The sequence below is a fragment of the Taudactylus pleione genome, unplaced genomic scaffold (genome assembly GCF_031769625.1).
Source record: "Taudactylus pleione unplaced genomic scaffold, aTauple2 ptg000010l, whole genome shotgun sequence".
Taxonomy (NCBI): Eukaryota; Metazoa; Chordata; class Amphibia; order Anura; family Myobatrachidae; genus Taudactylus; species Taudactylus pleione.
The window spans coordinates 7,946,233-7,965,992 of record NW_028284413.1 but is presented as its reverse complement, the minus strand read 5'-3'; positions in this window follow the sequence as shown (position 1 = coordinate 7,965,992).

The following is a 19,760-nucleotide window of genomic DNA, read 5'->3' as shown; positions in this document are numbered from 1 at the left end:
CGAATTCCCAGTTTCCCTTGAAGTCAGGTTATGAATCGGCTGCGCTGGGGCAGCAGTGTAAAGAGCAAAAGAGACAGAGGAAGCAACAGGCACAGACCACAAATCCTACCTAACTGCTGAATGAGTGGACCCAAGTGGCACATGCTGAGGCACAGGAGAGGACACCCCCTGTTGCAACAGCACCCCTAGGCCCCTAGGACAGCAGGTGCATCTTGTCACTGCAACCCTGCATTAATGCTGCCGCAAAAGGCTGTCTCAGCTCCTCTAAGTCTGGAGGGGCCCACAGCATCCCGGCATGAGGGAAAAGCCCAAGCCAGGGTTATGCCCTGGTATTACATAGGGATATATATAAGATATGGTGTGTTTTGAAGAGCATTGCATATGGGGTGGGGAACCCGGGTCAAAAACTGGTTCTGTATGCAAGATATATATATGATCTGTTCTATATAAGGGACGGGGATGAGACTTCAATTTAACTACTGTAGGTCACCTAAAGTCTAATGCGCATGTATTTCAACTAAAAACTTTCAACCCAAAAGTGCAAAGATTAAAACAATATTCAGTTAGGCCAGTTTCTGCCACTGAGGAGGCAAAGTTCCAGTGCGATGTTTGTATTATAATCCAAGCAGATGTATCAGTCCTTTGTGTAACACGGATGTCCCCCTAATGTTTTAGAGTTAGACAAAACTGTCATAGTCAGTGTTATAGAAAGACACCCTCCCATGGGTAAGAGAACCAATCTAGGGACACAGGCCACAGGGAACAGGAGTCCAGCTTACGTGCACTACTAAAGATGGATACCCGATTAAAGAGGTATTCCAGCTGAAAGGTATTCTGAACTGCCAATCAAAACCTGTTATACATGCCATTAACTGCAGTTGTGGCATACAATATTTGGGTTGCACTATTCATACACCAAATATGCAGTTATTAGAACATAAATGAGGTGCAACCCAAGGACTACAGTCACCTAGTGTTCCTAGGCATTTAAGTTTATGTCAAAAAGGTGGTCTAAAAATTCTAACTATAAAAGTGAGCAATCAAATTAAGCTTAATTGAAGAGGAGGTGATAGGTCCCCAATACTTAGGAGCATTTTGGATAGTAGATTAAATTCCCCAGCCCCCTAATGGTCTCAATGACAATATAGAGCTAGACAACCTTGAAAATAATTTCAGGTATATTGGAAATTATAGACTATGAGCCTGTGTTACCAATTCACAAGATGACAACAACTCGGGGGGGGGGGGGGGGGAATCTTACTCGCTTTAGGACAATACATGCCCATTAGGTCCCATGCCACTCCCAATCTCTATTTAATTTAGGAATACGCATGTACAGTGGTGCAGCACATTTATGATGTAGAGAATATTGTTTAAGCACTCTATTAGTAATACGTCACAACTTTTAGTAAAGGTGTCGTTAGTGATATACTATCTGCTGAATACTCCACGAACTCACGTTTTATGTATGTGCATATGTATTGCTATAATAAATGAGTTTGAAGGCGATATGGTCTTTATAAGATTGGAGTCATTAATTGATAATTTGTATATTATAATCAAAATATCTGTATTGTATGTACCGACATAATTTTAGAATATAATATGCTAAAATTTATATATGGAATAATCTAATAAGAGGATGCGCCAGGAGAACCGAAGAACAAAGGCGCAAAAGTGCAGTCTTACCTGAAATGCTGGCTTATGATAACAAGTGCTACAATGCATTTAACACATAAACATAGGGCCTGATTCAGAGCCGAACGCTCTGACCAGAGTGCTCGCTCTGAATCAGGGCCCTCCTCCCTAAAAATGGAGCGGCCTCCTGGACGCTTGCATAGCTGTGGGTTACCACCCACAGCTATGCGAGCATCCATGATGATGGTCGCGATGGTCAAGACCATCGTGACCATCGGGCTTGCGACGAGACCCTGCGGTAGGGTCTCGGTGACCGCAAGCCCTGGAGTGATTTTGGCTCTATCAGAGCCAAAATCACTCCCACTGACATCACCAGTGATGTCAGTGGGGCCGGACTCAGATGGTAGGCATTCCCATGGGAACGCCTCCATCTGGCAGCCACGCCCCTGGCACGCCCACCAAAGGGGGCATGCTGTTACTCACCATCGACAGCACGCCCCCTTTGGTGCGAGACCCCGAGCGACAAATTCCTTGTCGCTCGCCGGTTCTCGCGCATGCGCACGACGGAGCTCCCTCCATCGTGCACATGCGCATTCGGGCACCATCGACCCGCTTGTGAGCGCCCTTTGCTCGCGATCGGGTCTGAATCAGGCCCATAGTCTATGCATTCTTTATGAAATAGTGCTCTACCAATAGTATTGATTAATAAATCTGGTTTGTGGGCAATGACTGGCCGACTGCGAATAGTCCAATAAAATTTGTGAGCGAGGAGGGCTTATTACCTTGTGTGGAAACAACGCATAGCCCAAAAATGAGTTACGCTGCACCCCTTTGTTTTGGCTTACCAATACATAACTTACCACCGACATTACAATATACACCTAATTAATACCAGAAAGGACTAAATTAATTAGCAGTTTGTCCACTATGTGTATCATCCTCAGCCATGTATTATTGAAAGTGCATGTACTACTAAATGCACAGAAATTACCAATTGCCACGAGGTGTATAGTCAGTGCTCACCTATGCTAAATAGCAGGACACAGCCGGGGGAAAGGTAGAGAGCAATGCCAGAGCCTGCTGCTGGCAACAGTGCTGATAGCAGCGGTGCGCACCCAGCGAAAGCCGAGGGGACATAGGAGAAACCGCGCATGCCCCACTGGATCACCAGGGGGACAGGCGAGGCTGCTCATAAGGTACAGAGGGGAGCCATAATTAAGGGGGAAGGGCAAGGCAGGCACCACCCCAGATCTGGCTGCATTAGACAGACAGGTGGATGATGCAGGGAAATGTTCTCAGAATCCCATACTGTGATTCAACCCCAGTCACTCTATAATAATGCAGTGTAATGCACACTGCACCACCAGAATACTGTGGTGAGATATAGGAAGAGAGGAGATGTGTAATGGACCTAACAATCCAGGAGCACCTGAAACCATAGAGGAGGAGACAGCACCCTCAGGCATGAGGGATACTATGCCATTAGAAGTCTGAAAACCTGCAGTGCTGTGGGCTGCTTGCTTCTGGCCACTCCCCCTGTGTCTGAGCGAAGTTGAACGTTGGCCACGCCCACCTTCAGACAAAATGGGCATGGGTGTGGGAGCCATTACAGACTCTCGTCTGCCCCGCTTATGAGCCTGTTTGTGACCTCCTGCATGTGCGCCTGATGAAATCCCGACCTGGGCAGCAACTGCGCTGGCTGCAGTATCTATCAACTCTGCGTGGAGAGCTAATCGCGCTCGCCTGCGATGGGCATGCGCCTTTCCTCCGGCGGATGCTGGAAGCTGTGGGAGGGCGGACTCTGTGTCTGCCCAACAAGAAGGCCGGGAGTAATAGTGGGCATATGCACTGCAGGGGTAGGAAGGGCCAGCGGGGCACAGCAGGAGTCCCGCTTGGCGTATCACCTGACAGGTGAACCGGGACTGAGCGGGCATGCTGGGGACGCCCCAGGCATCTTAATAAGCTGAGAGTTCTAGGCAATTAGGAATAAAAGGAGGCAAGTGATCTGACCTAGATATAATCACTATGGGCTCTATTTATTAACATTATTTTTACTAAAATAAAGTGAAAAAGGGTGTTTTCACACCCTTTTCACATTACTTTAGTTTCACCTGTATTTATTACAGGGCAATTGGAGTAGAATTAGTAAAATTCTACTCCAACCCCCAGTATCACTTATTTTTAGTAAAGCAGATCGCATTTCCCATAATTGTAATGGGAAATGTGATCTGTGTGCAAGTTACCAAAAATAAATTGTAAAAAAATACCGGGGGAAGCCCTGTGATAATAACGCCACCTGGAGGTGGCATTATCCAGGGTCTCCCCCAGTTACCGGGCTCCCACTCTGCTCTAACGGGGAGAGCAGAGGCGGGAGCCGGTACCAGTAATCAGTTGTGTGGTCTAAATAGACCGCAAGCTGATTGCTGTAAAAAAAAGAAAAAAAAAAATTAAACATTTTTTTTTTCACTTACCTGAATCCAGGGACAGGTGATCGGGCCTCCGGTGATGGCTCCTCTCCGGTCAGCTGGTCTCCCACAGTGCACTGGGGCACGGTCATCAGGTGATCGGGCCCCAGTGCAGTATGGGAGATCACCTGATCGGGAAGCCCGGAGAAGACCACCGGAGGCCAGGAGGATGCAGGTAAGTGTAATGAAGGGAAGGGGGGTCGCGGGGGGGTCCGCGATCGCGGGGGGCGGGGCTTAGCGCCGGGGGCGGGGCTTAGCATCAGTGGGTTGGTAGTAGCGGTGGTCGGTCGGCGCATGCGCGGGCTCTTAGTCGCGGTATTTTTTCAGAAAATACCGCGACTAGAGTGCGGATGGGATCCGCAGGGACAGAGCTTTATCGCAAGCTCTGTCCCTGCAAGGGATTTATAGTAAATCCCTGTGATATTACCTGAATTCGCAATGCGAATTCACTCGGTAATATCACACTACAATCCGCATTCAATATGCGGATTGTAGTAAATAGAGCCCTATAAGAGAAAGAAAAAAGGGGGAGAGTATATAAGTCATGAAGAAGAGAGAGAAGATATTAAGATTAGAAGGAATTTAGCAAATGAGAGACAAATATGCACTCAAAATTTGACAGAGCAACAGAATATGACTTAGATTAAAACAGTAAATGAAATAGAGAGAAGATGTAGAAGGATTGAAGGAGATTTAAAAGGAATGAAGTAATTGAGAGGCAAATAAATAATCAATCTGACAGAGCAACAGAATTTGACTTCCCATCCTGCCGAGATCAGAATCAAAGAGGCTGAATATCCTGCAGATATTACTGATAAGCCCAGTAACCACTCCCCCCTTAACAACAAACAACCTATCCCTGTGACTTAACAACTGCCAATCCTAAATTACCACTCCTTTCACTTTATTAACCCCATCCATCCCTGTATAGAGGTTTATATGCCCTCTGTTCTATGCAAACCTCAGTTATTTTATGCCAACTACTGCTGTTTGCACACATTACCATGGGGGCTGATGCATGGGTGGGGACATTTGTGATTATGCATACTGCGCATGGTCCAAAATATTACAAAATACATTCAAATAATACAGAAGTACTTCCTGAACAGAAGAAATAGATAACAATGACACAGGGAGGGACCTGAGAAAGTATTCTCACTATCAGAGGAAGAGACAGCAAAGGATAGACAGAAAGAACACTCAAGGCAGGGAGAAAGGAAAGAGAGAAAAAGAAAAAAAGGGGAAAGAGAGAAAAGAGAAGGAGATGGGGTGAGATAGGGTAAAGAAAGATGTGTAGAGAGGGAAGAGGGAGAGATATATGGAGAGAGATGGAGGAAGAAGGGGGAGAGATATGTAATAAGATAGTGGGACAGAGGTGTAGAAAGATGAGAAGGAGATGACAGGAAAAATAAAGCCCCACAACACAAGGCACACAGTAATAGTTACCCATGCAGTTCACATTTCGAGCTCGCAATCTGGTGAAAGACAGGTCAAAAATACTAAGTACACATAATTATATATATATTAGATATTTACCAGGTATGAGGTCAGCATTGCACATCGTAACTTAATGAACGCAGGCATTAGCTCCTGCTATACGAGATTGATATATGAAAATGCACAACTTATGTGGAATCTATAGTTCCTGCATGTTTACTAGGGCCAGGCACTACGATAAATATGCCTCAAAGTGTTGGACTTTTCTCCCAATAATAGTAAACATGAGCAGGGTTTAAACTGTCATGTCAGATTAGTTTAGACTAACAGCAAAAGTGTTACTCCTGCTGTATGCTCTTTATATGATGTAGGGGTGTGCACCGGCCACTTTTCGTGTTTTGTGTTTTGGTTTTGGATCTGGATCTTTCTTCGTGTTTTGGATCTGGATTGGTTTTGCCAAAACCACCCTTCCGTGTTTTGGGTTCTGGGTTTTGTGTTTTGGATCTGTATTTTTTTGAAAAAAAGCATAAAAACAGCTAAAATCACAGAATTTGTAGGTTTTTCTGCTCCTATGCTATTATTAACCTCAATAACCTTAATTTCCACTCATTTCCAGTCTATTCTGAACACCTCACACCTCACAATAGTGTTTTTATGTCCAAAAGGTTGCACCGAGGTAGCTGGATGACTATGCTAAGCGACACGAGTGGGCGGCACAAACACGTGACCCATCTAGGAGTGACACTGCAGTGGCAGACAGGATGGCAGTTAGAAAAACTAGGCCCCAAACTGTACATAATGCAAAGAAAAAAAAGAGGTGCAAGATGGAATTGTCCTTGGGCCCTCCCACCCACCCTTATGTTGTATAAACAGGACATGCACACTTTAACAAATCAATCATTTCAGCGCCAGGGTCTGCCACACAACTGTGGCTGAAATGATTGGTTCGTTTGGGCCCCCACAAAACAAGCTGGCAATTAATGTGTCCCTGCACAAACTGGCTCTACGGAGGCAAGATGTCATCCTCATCCTCCTCATCCACCGATTCCTCACCCTCTTCAGTGTGTACATCCTCATCCTCACAAAGTATTAACTCGTCCCCACTTGAATCCACCACCACAGGTCCCTCTGTACCTTCTGGAGGCTGGTCTCCCTGGAAGAGCTGATAATTCATTTTGATGAACATCATCTTCTCCACATTCTGTGGAAGCAACCTCCTACGCCTTTCGCTGACAAGGTTCCCGGCTGCACTAAACACTCTTTCGGAGTACACACTGGAGGGGGGGCAACTCAGGTAAAATAGAGCCAGTTTGTACAGGGGCCTCCAAATTGCCTCTTTTTCCTGCCAGTACAGGTATGGACTGTCTGACATGCCTACTTGGATGCTGTCACCGATGTAATCCTCCACCATTCTGTCAATGGTGACAGTATCATATGCAGTGACAGTAGACATGTCAGAAATTGTTGCCAGGTCCTTCAGTCCGGACCAGATGTCCAAACTTGGTCCTGCCTGCCCTGCATCACCACCAGCGGGTTGCTTAGGATACCTAAGTTTTTTCCTGGCAGCCCCAGTTGCGGGAGAAAATGAAGAAGGAGCCGTTGACGTGTCACGTTCCGCTTCAGCTGACAGTGTGTTCACCAGCAGGTCTTTGCACCTCTGCAGGCTTGTGTCGGCCGGAAAGAGAGACACCACATAGGCTTTAAACCTAGGATCGAGCACGGTGGCCAAAATGTAGTGGTCTGATTTCAACAGATTGACCACCCTGGAATCCTGGCAAAGCGAATGAAGGGCTTCATCCACAAGTCCCACATGCCGAGCGGAATCGCTCCGTCTTAGCTCCTCCTTCACTTTCTCCAGCTGCTTCTGCAAAAGCCTGATGAGGGGAATGACCTGACTCAAGCTGGCAGTGTCTGAACTGACTTCACGTGTGGCAAGTTCGAAGGGCTGAAGAACCTTGCACAACACGGAAATCATTCTCCACTGCGCTTGAGTCAGGTGCATACCCCCTCCTTTGCCTATGTCATAGGTGGATGTATAGGCTTGTATGGCCTTTTGCTGCTCCTCCATCCTCTGAAGCATATAGAGGGTTGAGTTCCACCGCGTCACAACCTCTTGCTTCAGGTGATGGCGGGGCAGGTTCAAGAGTGTTTGCTGGCGCTCCAGTCTTCGGCACGCAGTCGCTGAATGGCGAAAGTGGCCAGAAATTTTTCGGGCCACCCAAAGCGTCTCCTGCACGCCCCTGTCGCTTTTCAGAAAATTCTGCACCACCAAGTTTATTGTGTGAGCAAAACATGGGACGTGCTGGAATTTGCCCAGATGTAATGCCCGCACAATATTGGTGGCGTTGTCAGATATCACAAATCCCCAGGAGAGTCTAAGTGGGGTAAGCCACTGGGCGATGATTTCCCTCAGTTTCTCTAAGAGGTTGTCGGCGGTGTGCCTCTTACTGAAACCGGTGATACACAGCGTAGCCTGCCTTGTAACGAGCTGGCGTTTCTGAGATGCTGCTACTGGTGACGCTGCTGCTGTTGCTGCGTAAGGTGATACATCTACCCAGTGGGCTGTCACAGTCATATAGTCCTTAGTCTGCCCTGTTCCACTTGTCCACATGTCCGTGGTTAAGTGGACATTGTGTACAACGGCATTTTTCAGGACACTGAGGACACTTTTTCTGACGTTTCTGTACAGTCTCGGTATCGCCTGCCTAGTGAAGTGGAATCTAGACGGGATTTGGAACCGGGGACACACTACCTCCATCAATTGTCTAAATCCCACTGCACTAATGGCGGATACCGGACGCACGTCTAACACCAACATAGCAGTCAAGGCCTCAGTTATACGTTTTGCTTCAGGATGACTGCTGTCGTACTTCATCCTCCTCGCTAAGGACTGTTGGAGGGTCAATTGTTTAGTAAAAGTAGTGGTGTTCCTACTTCCTCTCTGGGATGATGAACGACTCCCAGCAGCAGCAGCAACAGCAGCAGCGGCAGCAGTAGGCGTAGCAATGCAGGATCCTCCGGAGGAATCCCGGATAGGAGAGTCAGTCATGCCAGTGATATGGCCTGCAGGACTACTTCCGATCCTGACTAAGGAGGAAATTGACGAGGAGGGAGTTGACGGTGTGGTTTGCAGGAGCTTGGATACAACAGGACAACGGGATTTAGGTGTCCCTGGACTGCTTACGGTCTGAGCCAAAGTTTCTGAACTTGACAGTAACTTTTTATGAACGCGCTGCAGGTGCCGTATAAGGGAGGATGTTCCTAGGTGGTTGACGTCCCTACCCCTACTTATTTCACCTTTACATATGGTACATATGGCAAGACAGTTGTTGTCCGGATTTGGATAGAAATATTGCCAGACCAAAGAGGTGGAATGTTTGGTCTTCTGCCCAGGCATGACCGTGATGGGCTTTTTCATCCCACGGACAACAACTGTCTCCCCCGGAGCCTGATTTAAACAAACCACATCACCATCAGAATCCTCCTCGCCAACTTCCTCCTCAGCGCCAGCTACACCAGTATCCTCATCCTGTTGTACTTCAACAGTGACATCTTCAATTTGCATATCAGCAAGTGGACTGTGGGTGCTCCTTTCAGCACTTGCAGGGGGCGTGCAAATGGTGGAAAGAGCCACCTCTTCCCGTCCAGTGCTGGGAAGGTCAGGCATCGCAACCACCACCACACTTGGACTCTCTTTGGGGATTTGTGATATCTTCTTAGAAAGCACAGTTCTTCGCTGTGCTTTTGCCAGCTTAACTCTTTTGATTTTTTTAGTGGGAGGAGTGCTTCCATCGTCATGTGAAGCTGAACCACTAGTCATGAACATACTAGGGATCGACCTTAGCCGTTCCTTGCCACTCCGTGTCGTAAATGGCATATTGGCAAGTTTACGTTTCTCTTCAGCTGATTTAAATGTCTTTTTCAAGGTCATTTTCCTGAACTTTGCCATTTGGGATTGTATGTGCCCTCTACTATGACATTGGGCATCGGCCTTGGCAGACGACGTTGATGGCATGTTATCGTCTATGTCATGACTAGTGGCAGCAGCTTCAGCACTAGGAGGAAGTGGTTCTTGATCTTTCTCTATTTTATTTTTATCGGAGAAAGTTTGGTCCTCCATTTATGTTATATCGATTTGATATATACGTGCGGCTAAACACAGAAAATAAATTTTTTTTTGGTTCGGACTGGAGTGTACTTTGTGGGTTACAGCACCCTTTAACGGTCAAGCCAGCTGGCCCTTTACTTATGACACAGGCGCACTCTTGGCACTACTTTGTTGATGCACGTGCGGCTACTGCGCACACAATTCACAAACACAGAAAATAATTTTTTTTTGGTTTGGACTGGAGTGTACTTTGGGGGTTACAGCACCCTTTAACGGTCAAGCCAGCCGGCCCTTTACTTATGACACAGGCGCACGCTTGGCACTACTTTGTTGATGCACGTGCGGCTACTGCGCACACAATTCACAAACACAGAAAATAATTTTTTTTTGGTTTGGACTGGAGTGTACTTTCGGGGGTTACAGCACCCTTAACGGTCAAGCCAGCCGGCCCTTTACTTATGACACAGGCGCACGCTTGGCACTACTTTGTTGATGCACGTGCGGCTACTGCGCACACAATTCACAAACACAGAAAATAATTTTTTTTTTGGTTTGGACTGGAGTGTACTTTCGGGGGTTACAGCACCCTTAACGGTCAAGCCAGCCGGCCCTTTACTTATGACACAGGCGCACGCTTGGCACTACTTTGTTGATGCACGTGCGGCTACTGCGCACACAATTCACAAACACAGAAAATAATTTTTTTTTGGTTTGGACTGGAGTGTACTTTCGGGGGTTACAGCACCCTTTAATGGTCAAGCCAGCCGGCCCTTTACTTATGACACAGGCGCACTCTTGGCACTACTTTGTTGATGCACGTGCGGCTACTGCGCACACAATTCACAAACACAGAAAATAATTTTTTTTTAGGTTTGGACTGGAGTGTACTTTCGGGGGTTACAGCACCCTTAACGGTCAAGCCAGCCGGCCCTTTACTTATGACACAGGCGCACGCTTGGCACTACTTTGTTGATGCACGTGCGGCTACTGCGCACACAATTCACAAACACAGAAAATAATTTTTTTTTGGTTTGGACTGGAGTGTACTTTTGGGGGTTACAGCACCCTTTAACGGTCAAGCCAGCCGGCCCTTTACTTATGACACAGGCGCACGCTTGGCACTACTTTGTTGATGCACGTGCGGCTACTGCGCACACAATTCACAAACACAGAAAATAATTTTTTTTTAGGTTTGGACTGGAGTGTACTTTCGGGGGTTACAGCACCCTTAACGGTCAAGCCAGCCGGCCCTTTACTTATGACACAGGCGCACGCTTGGCACTACTTTGTTGATGCACGTGCGGCTACTGCGCACACAATTCACAAACACAGAAAATAATTTTTTTTTTGGTTTGGACTGGAGTGTACTTTCGGGGGTTACAGCACCCTTAACGGTCAAGCCAGCCGGCCCTTTACTTATGACACAGGCGCACGCTTGGCACTACTTTGTTGATGCACGTGCGGCTACTGCGCACACAATTCACAAACACAGAAAATAATTTTTTTTTTGGTTTGGACTGGAGTGTACTTTCGGGGGTTACAGCACCCTTAACGGTCAAGCCAGCCGGCCCTTTACTTATGACACAGGCGAACGCTTGACACTACTTTGTTGATGCACGTGCGGCTACTGCGCACACAATTCACAAACACAGAAAATATTTTTTTTTTGGTTTGGACTGGAGTGTACTTTCAGGGGTTACAGCACCCTTTAATGGTCAAGCCAGCCGGCCCTTTACTTATGACACAGGCGCACGCTTGGCACTACTTTGTTGATGCACGTGCGGCTACTGCGCACACAATTCACAAACACAGAAAATAATTTTTTTTTGGTTTGGACTGGAGTGTACTTTCGGGGGTTACAGCACCCTTTAACGGTCAAGCCAGCCGGCCCTTTACTTATGACACAGGGGCACTCTTGGCACTATTTTGTTGATGCACGTGCGGCTACTGCGCACACAATTCACAAACACAGAAAATAATTTTTTTTTAGGTTTGGACTGGAGTGTACTTTCGGGGGTTACAGCACCCTTAATGGTCAAGCCAGCCGGCCCTTTACTTATGACACAGGCGCACGCTTGGCACTACTTTGTTGATGCACGTGCGGCTACTGCGCACACAATTCACAAACACAGAAAATAATTTTTTTTTGGTTTGGACTGGAGTGTACTTTCGGGGGTTACAGCACCCTTTAACGGTCAAGCCAGCCGGCCCTTTACTTATGACACAGGCGCACGCTTGGCACTACTTTGTTGATGCACGTGCGGCTACTGCGCACACAATTCACAAACACAGAAAATAATTTTTTTTTAGGTTTGGACTGGAGTGTACTTTCGGGGGTTACAGCACCCTTAACGGTCAAGCCAGCCGGCCCTTTACTTATGACACAGGCGCACGCTTGGCACTACTTTGTTGATGCACGTGCGGCTACTGCGCACACAATTCACAAACACAGAAAATAATTTTTTTTTTGGTTTGGACTGGAGTGTACTTTCGGGGGTTACAGCACCCTTAACGGTCAAGCCAGCCGGCCCTTTACTTATGACACAGGCGCACTCTTGGCACTACTTTGTTGATGCACGTGCGGCTACTGCGCACACAATTCACAAACACAGAAAATAATTTTTTTTTAGGTTTGGACTGGAGTGTACTTTCGGGGGTTACAGCACCCTTAACGGTCAAGCCAGCCGGCCCTTTACTTATGACACAGGCGCACGCTTGGCACTACTTTGTTGATGCACGTGCGGCTACTGCGCACACAATTCACAAACACAGAAAATAATTTTTTTTTGGTTTGGACTGGAGTGTACTTTCGGGGGTTACAGCACCCTTTAACGGTCAAGCCAGCCGGCCCTTTACTTATGACACAGGCGCACGCTTGGCACTACTTTGTTGATGCACGTGCGGCTACTGCGCACACAATTCACAAACACAGAAAATAATTTTTTTTTAGGTTTGGACTGGAGTGTACTTTCGGGGGTTACAGCACCCTTAACGGTCAAGCCAGCCGGCCCTTTACTTATGACACAGGCGCACGCTTGGCACTACTTTGTTGATGCACGTGCGGCTACTGCGCACACAATTCACAAACACAGAAAATAATTTTTTTTTTGGTTTGGACTGGAGTGTACTTTCGGGGGTTACAGCACCCTTAACGGTCAAGCCAGCCGGCCCTTTACTTATGACACAGGCGCACGCTTGGCACTACTTTGTTGATGCACGTGCGGCTACTGCGCACACAATTCACAAACACAGAAAATAATTTTTTTTTTGGTTTGGACTGGAGTGTACTTTCGGGGGTTACAGCACCCTTAACGGTCAAGCCAGCCGGCCCTTTACTTATGACACAGGCGAACGCTTGACACTACTTTGTTGATGCACGTGCGGCTACTGCGCACACAATTCACAAACACAGAAAATAATTTTTTTTTGGTTTGGACTGGAGTGTACTTTCAGGGGTTACAGCACCCTTTAACGGTCAAGCCAGCCGGCCCTTTACTTATGACACAGGCGCACGCTTGGCACTACTTTGTTGATGCACGTGCGGCTACTGCGCACACAATTCACAAACACAGAAAATAATTTTTTTTTGGTTTGGACTGGAGTGTACTTTCGGGGGTTACAGCACCCTTTAACGGTCAAGCCAGCCGGCCCTTTACTTATGACACAGGGGCACTCTTGGCACTACTTTGTTGATGCACGTGCGGCTACTGCGCACACAATTCACAAACACAGAAAATAATTTTTTTTTAGGTTTGGACTGGAGTGTACTTTCGGGGGTTACAGCACCCTTAACGGTCAAGCCAGCCGGCCCTTTACTTATGACACAGGCGCACGCTTGGCACTACTTTGTTGATGCACGTGCGGCTACTGCGCACACAATTCACAAACACAGAAAATAATTTTTTTTTGGTTTGGACTGGAGTGTACTTTCGGGGGTTACAGCACCCTTTAACGGTCAAGCCAGCCGGCCCTTTACTTATGACACAGGCGCACGCTTGGCACTACTTTGTTGATGCACGTGCGGCTACTGCGCACACAATTCACAAACACAGAAAATAATTTTTTTTTAGGTTTGGACTGGAGTGTACTTTCGGGGGTTACAGCACCCTTTAACGGTCAAGCCAGCCGGCCCTTTACTTATGACACAGGCGCACGCTTGGCACTACTTTGTTGATGCACGTGCGGCTACTGCGCACACAATTCACAAACACAGAAAATATATTATTTTTTTAGCACTTGGGGGGAGCACCCCTGATGGACAGAGCACCCCCTGGACAACACTACAGCACCCCTTTAGGACTGGGACACTGCACAGGACTTTGGAACTGACTGCACAACACAGTCCAGCCAGCCCCTATGGACTTTGAAGTAGTGGACACAGCCCCTATTAACAACAGCAGCACAGCACAACACAGCCAGCCCCTATGGACTTTGAAGTAGTGGACAACAGCAGCACTACACTACACTACACTACACAGCACTAACTCCCACCCTCCCTCTTCACTGTCCACAGCCGAGTTAGAAAATGGCGCCGACGCGGGTACCTTATATAGGATCCAAAACCCGCGAGACTCGGAAGGCGGGATGATGACGTTTTGCCTCGATGTCAGATCCGAGTCAGGCGGGAAAAGTCGAGCCTGACTCGGATCGGACTCGGATCGGGGGGGCTCGGGGGGGTTCGGATTTCAGAAATCCGAACCCGCTCACCCCTAATATGATGTATCATCTATTTTATTTATACTAATTATTATATATATATATTTATATCCACTCAAGTCCTGCACTCACCTGTACCAAAAATAACTTTGGGGTGCTCTTAAAGATCCTGGAAAATATCCTATGTATCCTTAATATTCCCTTTTTAGGCTGGGAAGAAGGGACTCTCCATGTGCAAATTAACCATTTAATGCATATATAGATACCAGCACAGTACAGAAAAACCACTGGTCGATGTTTCGGTTCTATTTCGAACCTTTTTCAAGACTGGTTATACAAGTCATCATAAACCCATATTGCTGGTGCAGACAGCGTGATTGAGTCTCCATGTCAGTTGGTTTGTGAGAGAGCCAGCTACAACTATACAATATGGGTTTATGATGACTTGTATAACCAGTCCTGAAAAGGTTCGAAATAGAACTGAAACGTCGACCAGTGTTTTTTTTGTACTGTGCTGTTATCTATATATACATTAAATGGTCAATTTGCACATGGTGAGTGCCTTCTTCTCAACCTAAAAAGGGAATATTAAGAGTATATATATATATATATATATATATATATATATACAGTCAGGTCCATAAATATTGGGACATTGACAGAATTTTCAGATTTTGGCCTCTATTCACCACCACAATGGTTTTGAAATGAAACAAACAAGATGTGCTTTAACTGCAGACTTTCAGATTTAATTTGAGGGTAATTACATCCAAATCGGGTGAACAGTGTAGGAATTACAACGGTTTCAATATGTGCCTCCCACTTTTTAAGGGGCCAAAAGTAATGGGACTATCAACTCAAAAGCTATTTCATGGATAGGTGTGGGCTATTCCCTCGTTATTTCATTATCAATTAAGCAGGTAGAAGGTCTGGAGTTGATTCTAGGTGTGACATTTGCATTTGGAATCAGTTGCTGTCGACTCTCAATATGAGATCCAAAGAGCTGTCACTATCAGTGAAGCAAGCCAACATTAGGCTGAAAAATCAAAACAAACCCATCAGAGAGATAGCAAAAACATTAGGTGTGGCCAAATCAACTGTTTGGAACATTCTTAAAAAGAAAGAATGCATCGGAGAGCTCAGCAACACCAAAAGACCCGGAAGACCACGGAAAACAACTGTGGTGGATGACAAAAGAATTATTTCCCTGGTGAAGAAAAACCCCTTCACAACAGTTGGCCAAATCAAGAACACTCTCCGGGAGGTAGATGTATATGTGTCAAAGTCAACAATCAAGAGAAGACTTCACAAAAGTGAATATAGAGGATTCACCACAAGATGCAAACCATTGGTGAGCCACAAAAACAGGAAGACCAGATTAGAGTTTGCCAAGCAACATCTAAAAAAGCCATTACAGTTCTGGAACAACATCCTATGGACAGATGAGACAAAGATCAACTTGTACCAGAGTGATGGGAAGAGAAGAGTATGGAGAAGGAAAGGAACTGCTCATGATCCAAAACATACCACCTCATCATTGAAGCATTGTGCTGGTAGTGTCATGGCGTGGGCATGTATGGCTGCCAATGGAACTTGTTCCCCTGTATTTATTGATGATGTGACTGCTGACAAAAGCAGCAGAATGAATTCTAAAGTGTTTCGGGCAATATTATATGCTCATATTCAGTCAAATGCTTCAGAACTCATTGGACGGCGCTTCACAGTGCAGATGGACAATGACTCGAAGCATACTGCAAAAGCAACCAAAGAGTTTTTTAAGGCTAAAAAGTGGAATGTTATGCAATGGCCAAGTCAATCCCCTGAGCTGAATCCGATTGAGCATGCATTTCACTTGATGAAGACAAAACTGAAGGGAAAATGCCCCAAGAACAAGCAGGAACTGAAGACATTTGCAGTAGAGGCCTGGCAGAGCATCACCAGGGATGAAACCCAGCGTCTGGTGATGTCTATGCATTCCAGACTTCAGGCTGAAATTGCCTACAAAGGATTTGCAACAAAGTATTAAAAAGTGAAAGTTTAGATTTAGGATTGTTTAGATTGTCCCATTACTTTTGGCCCCTTAAAAAGTGGGAGGCACATATAGAAACCGTTGTAATTCCTACACCGTTCACCTGATTTGGATGTAATTACCCTCAAATTAAATCTGAAAGTCTGCAGTTAAATCACAAATCACATCTTGTTTGTTTCATTTCAAAGCCATTGTGGTGGTGAATAGAGGCCAAAATATGAAAATTCTGTCAATGTCCCAATATTTATGGACCTGACTGTATATAATAATCAGCTTTCAGTTTTCAGAACTTGACTGTGGGAACAAACAGCCATCTCATTTCTATAAGAGAGACCGCAATGTTAAGAGGAATCCATATGGATCCCTTCATCGCCTCCTGCCCTCGCAGCATGTATGCGCAGATTAAGGTTAACCACAGTACGACTTTCGATATGAAACTTGCAGTGTAAACTTTCACTGTTGCTATTAGTAGTGAAACTTTAAATGTTACACATTACAGGGACATCTGCCTATCAGAGAAGCTGTCCCGGCATTGATGCAATGATAATTTGGCCTCTGTCACCGAGAATTGTGGTGGGTTAGAGTGTTCAGTTGTGTGGGGCCATTACATTTATTGATAATTAGGCTCCTTTGTAAATTATAATTTTCTTTGATAGGAAAATCTATACATGACTCATTTCTTTTTTAATGCAATCAAGAAATATACAGTATATCCATGTAGATCAGACCAGGCTAATATAAAGAGGTAAATCAGGAATATGATTTTTGTGCATTAATCCATTTTTCAATATTTTTCTTTTTAAAACATAATGAATGTAATGTTCCAATTGCAGAACCCTCCTTACATAATTCCATATTTACATATGCTTTATGCTGTATAATGAAGCAGTACATGAGATTTAACAGGGCATTGGTACTTCCATTTTGTTTCTCTGTCCAAACTCAGATTTAAATGGAAACTAGATTGATGTCTTTAAGGCCGCACCCGAGGGAAACTGTTTATCTAACACAGTGAAGAGAGAATGCCCGTATATGTGTCCTTGTGCTGAGGAAACTATTTTGACTAAATATGGGATGCAGCACTCCATGAGTATCACTCAAAAGGAATTCAGTTTCGAGTCTGATTGCTAAGGAGGAGTTAACAAAAATAAGCTTTGTCTATTATCTGATAATGGTAGTGGGCGTATAAGGGGCGTATAATCTGATTATTGTAATAATGTATAAGTACTGTGTGACAATGTCAATGGTTGTTATTCCTGCATTATAACCCTGGGAGAATATGTCCCAGTTAAGGGCTTGATCTAATTATTTAATTAATTAATAAAATGACAAATTATTAAGTATACTGGTTTGGAGAATATTACTTATTATGGAACAACACCTGTTAAAGGTAACTTAAACAATCCATGTAGATCAGACCAGGCTAATATAAAGAGGTAAATCAGGAATATGATTTTTGTGTGTTGATCCATTTTTCAATATTTTTCTTTTTAAAACATAATGAATGTAATGTTCCAATTGCAGAACCCTCCATGGTAACAAATCTAACAGCCTATAAAATAAACAGCAGCACAGTAAATGTCATCTGGCAGCTTCCGGAAGGAAACAGAAGTTCATATCTGGTGGAAGTGTTGGGAGATCCACCTCAGAGGTTTAACGTCACATCAGAATCAGTGACTGTTAGTAACCTGACCAGAGGGAACCAGTACACAGTGAGGATCTCTGCAGTAGCAGGCGATAGCATACATGGCAGCAGTAGTAAGATCCCAGTATTAGGTGAGTATAAGCCTCTGCTTTGCCAGTGTGTTACCACGTGTGCAGAATATAACTAAATGGCTTCCTGACTTTTAATATTCTCAATTTAAGATTCATTGTATAAGTCATTAACTTGTTTATATAAGTGTATATAAATTTGTAACCTGTAAAATATAGTTTTAAGCATCATGTTACCATATGCACTTAAATTACCTACAGGTGTTGAAGACAAGAGGCACTTGTTCTTTATTTTCCCACTTCCTATAAATCCCACTTGCTGTGACATTATGGTGCTTATTCTGAGTTGCACGCCAAGTAGCTGTAGTTACGGGCAGCCAAGGAATCCAGATTTACTACCTGATATTAATCCGAGACTGTTCATCTAATGCAGGCATTCATGCCTGTGCAAGCAGAAACCCACGCTGCTTATCAATTTTATGCTAGCAGTCAATCACCAGTTTGCAAAAACTCTTGGCAGTTAATTTTATCTTTGTCTCAATATATAAAGTAATGATGAGTGGTGTTCAACAGTCACTGGTAAGTTGTATCACAATGTATATATCTTCCTTCTCCACCTGGTATCTGGCATCTCAGGGTGGTTACATGCAATTGCATTGTCACCACACAGTTCCTGCCCTGAAAAGCCCTATATTACAATTTTGTCTGTTTTCTGTGATTAGAAGTCCCATGCAAATATCTAACCCTTTTTTGAGACAGATGCCTGTATATGACCAAGTGTTTCTCAGGTCCACCATTTTTCGGAGCAACCATTATGCTATAATCAGCATTTGCAGCAGCCTCAGCCTTTGTACGTCAGGAGGATTGCCAGCTTGCAACAGCCCGGTTGGGTGTGATAGATCGGAACCAATCTATTGTGATGAATCACCAGCCCAAGTTCATTAGTGTATGTCGGACTCATGCGTTACCGAGGCCTCAGGAGACAGAATCCACACACACAGTCAGTTTGGTGTTCAAGATCCGTCTGGCTATATTTTTGGATCACACAATAATATAAAGCATAGCATTCTTGTAATTGCAATATATCAGAATATTCACACATTATATCTCACTACAGCAGTATTTGTTAGACATTATTATCTTATACATGAGGGAGAGAACTGTCGGGGGTATAAGGGAGGTGAGCACACATACATGGGAGTATATAATACACATTCTATTCATGCTTCTCTTAGAATTAGAACACATCTGCTGAAGTCAAGGTTCTTCAGCTCAAAGCTCTGCAGAAATAATTTTTTGTAATTTTACACATTTAAAGCTTATGAATACTTAAAAGACGCACACCATCTTGTGACAAGATGGAGTCTGAATGTGGATTGCTCAATAACAGATTTATCAGTTTTCCCATCTGTTATTCATAACTTTACTCTATACTATCTACCTAAGAGGAACACGATCTTGCTATACTAAGTATAGGTACATTTATGCTCAAGTCCCATCTACAGGAACCTATACATAGGTTTATGCATTGTTCCATTCCCCATAAAGCAAGTCCATGGTCCTCAGTCTCTAATTGTCTTTTATTCAGTCCACCTTGTCATGAACATTCAGGGAAATGATGATAGTCTTGCATTGTCTACATGTTTGCTTGTTTTCCTCAATGAGGCTGGTTCCACAAATGGTACAACTTGGAATGTTGTCTTAGGCACAGATG